Consider the following 7,650-nt stretch of genomic DNA (forward strand, 5'->3'; position numbering starts at 1 on the left):
TGATCCTTATATATCACTGGACCTGACCTCATGCCAAGCGTGCCTCTTAACCCATGTAGGGTCATTCCCGTGGTTTCTACACCAAACATCACCTCCTAAAGTTAACTGCCTCTTTCGCTTAGCGGAGTCTCATATCCAGCACTGTTGATCCTGATGCCATTTCCCAGGTCGAGGAAGATGAGATTTAAGCTGGCATGGAGTCTTCTCCATTTTAGCAACTCTATTGGAACTATCCCTGTGGTTGCAGAAGGGGTGATCCTAAAATCAAATATAAACTGGGACAATTTGATATATATTGAAGCTATAAGCTATTTCTTTAAGCCTGCCTTCAAAGCTTAGAATGCCCTTTCTATCAGACTATTAGATCATGGATGGTATGGAGCTGTCTTTATATAGTGAATACCATTTGATTTTAGGAAACACTCAAATCCCCCACTGGTAAACGATGGCCCATTATCTGTGACCAATACTTCCAGGAGACAGTGTAAGATGAATTCAGATTTTCTATCATATTTCCATGTTTGATGAATGAACTCTGTGCACATCCAGCTATTTTGAGTGGGCTTCCAAAAAGCCTAAAAAGATTGAGCACATTAAAGGACCTGCACAGTCCACCTGTAACTGAGTCCAGGATTTACCCGGCCATTCCCACAAATGTGGAGGAGTTGATGGTGGTAATTTTGGTCCTTGTTGGCACTGCCTCACCAATACAGGTATATCTGCATCCAACCCTGACCGCCAGACATAATTTCTCGCCGACATCTTCATTTTGGAAACCCCTGATTGACCCTGGAGGAGTTCAGTCAGTATCTAGCGGTGACCTTTGCTCGGGACAATCACTCTTGCTCCCCACAATAATATGCCGCCCTCTACTGTAATCTGGTCTCTCCGGGTCCAAAAAGGTTTTAATTCTGGTTGCGATGGCCCTTTGATTCCCCCCATCTGCATCCACTGTTTGAGTTTTAGGACCAGATCTTTATGCAACCAAAGTCTGATATTGTCAGCTGTGACTGGAGGTGCATCCAGACAATTTAATACCATTGCTGACTCTTCCAGTGGTGGTACCACTAGTGGTGTATCTGCCAGTGGAGTTAACTGTTCCAAACCCAGGTGTGGGTCGACTTTCTAGCATGTGCACTCTCCTGGATACTGACCTATGAGTTCTCTTGCTCAGTTTAGGTCTAATGGTACTCTTTTGCTGTCTTGAGTCTGGATAGCAGCAGCAACTACAATGGCTTTCCGGCTGGGATAATGAAGAAAACCTTAAACATTTGACTAAGGCTTGGCTTTGCTTTGTGGTTTTGATGTGGGCTGACCTAGACTCTCTCTGTTCAGGACATATCTGGAGTGAGGCTATGCAATTGCCTTCACTCAAGTGGTGTTCCCCAAGCTCATTCGGACTGGCGAGGGTATCCACTTCCATTGGAATACCTTGCAAATCATATGCTCTATTTGCTGCATTTTCCAAAGATAAAGCCTGTTGCATTACCTGTTAGAAGTCCAGTTGGGCTTCAGCTACTAGATGCTTTTGCATACTTCCATCTTTAATCCCACATATAAAACGGTCTCTCAGCATCTCATTAAGGGTTAAATCAAAGTCACATGCCTCTGCCAGTCGTCTTTACCTAGTCAAAAATCCCAACATGGACTCCCCTGGTTTTTGAATTGCCAAGTAAAACCAATAGCATCTCAGAATTTGAGGAGGCTTAGGGGTCATAATAATATTCCTTAACTAAATCCACCAACTCTTGAAAGGTTTTAGTATCTGGTGTCTCAGGGAAAGTTAGACTCCTAATAACCAAAAATACTGCAGGTCCACATGCTGTCAGGAGAATTACTCATTGCTTTTCATTTGTCCCAATGTCAGTTGTCAGGAAAAAATGTTAATTCTTTCCACATACTGGACCCAATCTTCGACAGCAGGATCATGCGAGTCAAGGTTCCCAAATAACAGCATGATGCCAGAAATGCTTACCCCACCTCAAAGACAATTGCTGCAATTGAATTTCTTCAGGAGCGTGCTTTTCTCTCATCATCACTGAAGTAACTCCAGAGAGGCCAGTATGCCATCGTTCTTTATTTACACATGAAGAATCCTTGCCACTGATCAAGCTTCCTTACTGTCAGCCAGGGTTCCCTGATTGGGGCTGTCAATCTGGTCCAATCAGGGAACTAATAATCTATATGGTCCACCTGGCTGACCTTGTTACAATCACTCCACGTCTGTTATTTATTAATAGAAAAATGAAAGCGAGAGAGAGAAGAAATTCACGTTATTAGATTAGATTACTTACAGTGTGGAAACAGGCCCTTCGGCCCAACAAGTCCACACCGCCCCGCCGAAGCGCAACCCACCCATACCCCTACATTTACCCCTTACCTAACACTACGGACAATTTAGCATGGCCAATTCACCTAACCTGCACATCTTTGGACTGTGGGAGGAAACCGGAGCACCCGGAGGAAACCCACGCAGACACGGGGAGAACGTGCAAACTCCACACAGTTAGTCACCTGAGGCGGGAATTGAACCCGGATCTCTGGCGCTGTGAGGCAGCAGTGCTAACCACTGTACCACCGTGCTGCCCACAGTATCATCAGTAAGATTATATCTACATGCATCTTTGTTTTCCTTTGGTTCTTAACTGAGGAAATTATGACAAGGTGAGCCGGTTCTATGACTTAAAGTGCCTTAAAGAAATAAAAAAAAGCCTTAACATTTTCATAACCATTGACAGAAAAGAAATCAACAGAATATATTTCATAACACCAACAACCAAGATTAACAGCCAATTCTTTACCAGTCAGAATCTCATTTTACTTTACCTATGATTGCAATTTACCCTGTGTGTGCCCTAGAAGAGTGTTGTCAAATTTCTACCAAGTCCTTGCAATCAATTCCTCAAAGACAAAGATATATGCATTTGTATTTCTCATTTTCAGTCATTTGAAGTTTGAGGGCTGGAACATCAGTAAAGTCTGATTTTTGAGTAACTGAATTCCATACCACCAAGATCAGTTACATGGAACTGCCTAGAAATATCAAAACAAAATAGCACAGATAATTTCAGATACCTGCAAATTAATGAGTAGCACCTGAAGTTCCACCATGCGCATATACCAAACCAAACTCAAGCTTGTGCACCTCAGTTGTAAAATATTTAACCTGCAGTTAATTAGTATTTGCCTTTCATAAGTCTTACCTACCTCTGAAATTGTATTATGTAAAGGTTTTTACCTGTGTTCTCAGTTTCTCCACTTCTGCACTTTGACACTTTGCTCTTCTTACTATATCAAAACATTCAAAAGTTTCATTAATTTACTGCTGTTAGATGACAATGTTTAAAGCTATCTTCTAATTTTTAATGGAAAAAATAGTTAACTACTTTCTTCCTTCAAAATTATATTGAGCAAGGTGAGTCTCCGATATTTCTTCACCATTATCATTAGCTTTTGTCATCAAGAGAAATTAAAGGATAATTTATGGGACCAAGTCACCAAATAATCCAGATTAGGTATAAAAGAAACAGATGCAGGAATATGAGAATCAGCAAAGCACTGGAATTAATTTTACATTTTCCTGTCAAAAAAGTGGCACATAACAGCTTGAAAGAATTCTTTCTGTGTTATGAACTTCTCTGGTGTTATAGTCATGGGCAAGTATTCAATAAAATATAAATAAAATACACAAGACTATTTAAGTAAATAATGTGATGTCTGAGGCAAATAATTATTTACTGAAATGCTTAACAAACAAGATTGATTGATTTGGGTTCAAATCATCCATCAAAAACTATCAGAACAGAAATTTAAATAATTATCAAACTGAAACAGTTCATTTAACAAATATAATCTTGTGGCCAATACAAGTTACACCTCGGGAAAAAGCACCGATGAGATAGTCTAACACTTCACAAAATGCCTTTTCTTCCTCTGTATCTTTAGAACCCAAAATATTGTTTTATCTTCTTACTCTTTAATCATCATCTTGATTTCTTTTCCATCCTACAAAGTGCTCAGAGATTGGTAAGAGAGGTACTACTAAATTAAGCTTTGCTTTGTCATATTTATTAGCAAAGCAATTGGCAATTTTAGGTGATAAATTATCCAATAAAACCTGAGAGTATTAAGAATAGCTATGCAATACTAGTTAGGTAGTTCTGTACTTTACCTTGTTTTTTTTAAATCACCTGGTCAGATGTATTATGACTCATTCCACAGCAGGTGGAACTTGAACTCAAAACATCCGGCAGGGACAGGGACACTACCATCATCCCTCAAGATATGTTGATTAGTATGCTAAATAAATTAATAATTATTATTATAAATGTTCAACCAATCTAGCAAATTGTCTACAGAACTGCAACTTAACATTTCATGCATCTGTCACAGAATGAGAAAGGGCAATTTATCAAATAAAGGTTATTAATGCAATTTCTTTCACAAGCAGTCACTATCTGCCCAATTAAACAACAAAAAAGAACACTAATTTTAGATGATGCTTGCCTACAGCATAAATCTTCCTTCATAAGTGTAGGTTAGAGATAGTACAATTCAGAGACAATAGGCGTTTTGATCTGTGCTACAGGGTTTTACTCAGCACCCATCAATATATATTTATACAGCATCTTTAATGTAATGAAATGCTCAAAGCATTTCACAGGTGCATAAAGTAGAGCACAAAAAAAAGTAAGAAAATATTAGACCAAATTACCAAATGTTAGTCCAAGGAGGTAGGTTTTAAGGAAGGAAAGCAAGGTAGAAAGACAAAAAATATTTTGCAAGGTATTCTAGAGCTTGAAAAGTAAGCAACTGAAGACATGATTACATGGTGGAAAAGAGTGTGCACAGGAAGCCAGAGAAAGAAATGCCATATCAGAAGATTGTGTGGGTGGAGTAAATTATAGAAACAGAATTTTGAAACCAAGAGGCTGCTTGCCTGTGAACCAATTACAGAGGTGATGGAGTAAACTCCAAGTTAACTCATGGGCTGAATTTCGGATAACATCAAATTTAGAGGTTAAAATGTGAGGAGTCAAGCAGGAATATATTGGGATAGTCAAGTCAAGAGATAACAAAGCTATGAGTGAATCAGTATAAAAGTCTCATCTTATGAAGACTAGCACTACATGCTGTGATAAAAATAACTGCAAAATCAAAGCTTATCACTGCCAACAATATCTATTTAAACTAGCAAAAAAAAATAAGTAAATACAGTTGCCAATGAATTAAGCATAATTCAATTGCCAAGATGGAGATCAGTGTGAGATGAACAAAAACTACCAAAGTTGCTATACTGTGACATGTGACATGCAAGTCTTCCTACTGGTTTATTGTTTTGCAATTCATTGACAATTATACCGTGTTTTCCAATTTGAGAGAGCTGTGATCTCTGATTCCAATGAAGGTTATTTCTACATCGGTAGCTAAAGAATCACTGTAACAGTAGTTCTACTCTGCTCAGTCTCGAAATCCAAAGCATTACATGTGCATATGTACACAAAATATTATATAACTGTATAAGCAAATCTTTTCTTAAAATGATAACTCAGCAAGCCTACGATTTTAGGCCAGTGTCAATATATATAGTTGCAGCTCTGTTTCTTGCCACTCAGCAGCCTGACCCAGTTTCCATGACAGCAGGTATTGAGATTGCACCAGTAAGTCTACTACCGTAAGTCACTGCTCCTTATTCAGTGTGACAAACAAGGATAAGAAAATAAAAATAACGGTGCGCTTACCCTAAAAATACAAAAAGTCAAGGCAAGTTTAAAACATTTTCTGTAAAGCAAACCTTTAGAAGACTAGGGAATACAAACATTTCAATTAAAAGCAGTATAGAGTCACAGAAGTATACAGTATGGATAAAGCAGTGAATTTTCTGTCAAAAATATTTAATTATATTTAATATACAAAATTCAGCACTGCACTCTTTTACATTATATTTGTTCACTTTTCACTCAGTGTATTTCAGTAATCAAGTGAACAAGTTTGAGATACAAAAACTTTAAACTGTTACTTTCCATCAGGGTTAGGGAGAGGTTGCCATGTCTCACTTCTCTGCATATCTCAGTTACTGCATAACATGACCATCTTCTGCCAAGTCAAAATAAGTATAGGAATCAAATAGGGCATGTGCAAAGGATGGGAACACAGCTCCAGTACTAATGTTTTGATTTTCTGCAAACTGAAGACAAATTAAAACCGTAATTTCTAATTTCTCTATGCAAGAAGATGCAAGACTTAACTTATTCAATCAGCCAAAAATGCACAATTTTAAGATGCAGGATCCTGTTGTTCAGTTTTAACCTTAACAATTCTCAGAAACAGCATGCAAAAATATAACAGGCTGGATCAAACGCAGTCCAGTAGCAACCTTTGTAGCACATTGTGTTATGACATTCCAACATTTCCTAAAATTAGTTTAAACTAACAATGAATCTTAACTGAAGTTCGGATGGTATTCACCAGACTGCATGATTACAAAGAGGATTATTTGAACAAATCACCATAAATGTATTATCACTTAATTCCGCCCACTCCACCAACTTACAAATGCTAAAGCATCTTCTTTTAAACTGTTACAGCCACTGGCTGCATAAAAAGCAGAATTCAAATAGTTTTTTTTAAGCTTCAAAGTTAGTGAAGTACAGAAGCTAATAAATCACTGAATATATCTCTAACGGGTGAGGTATTCTGCTGCCAACCTGGAATCCTGAGCTGTCCAGTTCAAATTCTAGCACCACGGTTGTTGGAAACCAATAAATATTAAGTACCAGCCTATAATACTAGCGGTGATGACGATTTGCCTTTTGGTTTCATTGTCCACAGCGAATTGAAGCTATATTCAGCTTCTCAACGTCACATCACTTCTATCTTTCTCTCTAAATGCTATTTTTCCATGCTTTCGGAAACAGTTGCAATGGTGGGGTTTGGTTTTATTAATTCGCTCAGCTTTGGCGCAGATGGTTGCAGCCATTGTGATCTGTGTTTAAACAGACAACAGGCGAATGGGTTTTTCTTTTACCTGGTGCACTTACTGCTTCAGTGGTCTGGTACAGATTTGAGGGCAGGTTAAACCCCCGATACCTGATCGCTGAGGATGCGTTTCCCTTCAGGCACCTTCATCTTTCCTGAAGATGCTGGCCGAGGAAGCGAACCTGTAGCTGCCGCATCTGGGTCCTGGTGAGAACCAACTCGCTGCCCGCAATGGGCAGCGCGCATGCGGCTGACATCCCGGACCACCTTCTCCCCCCCCCCTCCCCGCCAACCCCACACACACACACACACACACACGCTTAAAAGGGCAATGCAGCTCTCCGCCAGGAAAACCTGGTGGAAGCAACAAATTCATCACCAATTTGTATGGTTCTTGGGTTTTTTTTGTTAGTAACACAGTGTGAAGTAAAATGGGAGCAATAACATTGAATGTAATCAATGATTAGGAAAAAAACATAAATTCCTTATATGCGTATGCAGACCGTGAAGCCATGAGAAATAGGAACAGGATTATGTTGTGCTCTGCCGTTCAGTAGGATCATGATATTCCTCATATCCATTTTCCTGCCCTTTCTGATAACCCTTGATATCCGTCCTGACTAAGGATCTACCTCAGCATTAAGTATACACAGGGACTCTGCTCCAACAGCT

At 39.0% G+C, this 7,650-nt stretch overlaps 1 protein-coding gene across 9 annotated transcripts in view; it reads right to left on the reverse strand.

Annotated features, from left to right (window-relative positions):
* LOC140495973 (actin-binding protein WASF3-like) overlaps positions 1-7,218 on the reverse strand; it is a 111,708-nt gene extending 104,490 nt beyond the window's left edge. For 3 of the 9 annotated variants that reach the window (XM_072595340.1, XM_072595335.1, XM_072595336.1), the window contains exon 1: positions 7,028-7,218. The gene's annotated coding sequence lies outside the window, so the exon portion shown is untranslated. Of the gene's footprint in view, positions 1-3,238; positions 3,289-7,027 lie in introns of all 9 variants that reach the window. The other 6 variants (XM_072595331.1, XM_072595333.1, XM_072595334.1 and 3 more) reach the window with 5 other exon arrangements.
* Between the last annotated feature and the right edge of the window lie 432 nt (positions 7,219-7,650).

Source organism: Chiloscyllium punctatum, chromosome 25 (assembly GCF_047496795.1).
Source record: "Chiloscyllium punctatum isolate Juve2018m chromosome 25, sChiPun1.3, whole genome shotgun sequence".
Lineage (NCBI taxonomy): Eukaryota > Metazoa > Chordata > Chondrichthyes > Orectolobiformes > Hemiscylliidae > Chiloscyllium > Chiloscyllium punctatum.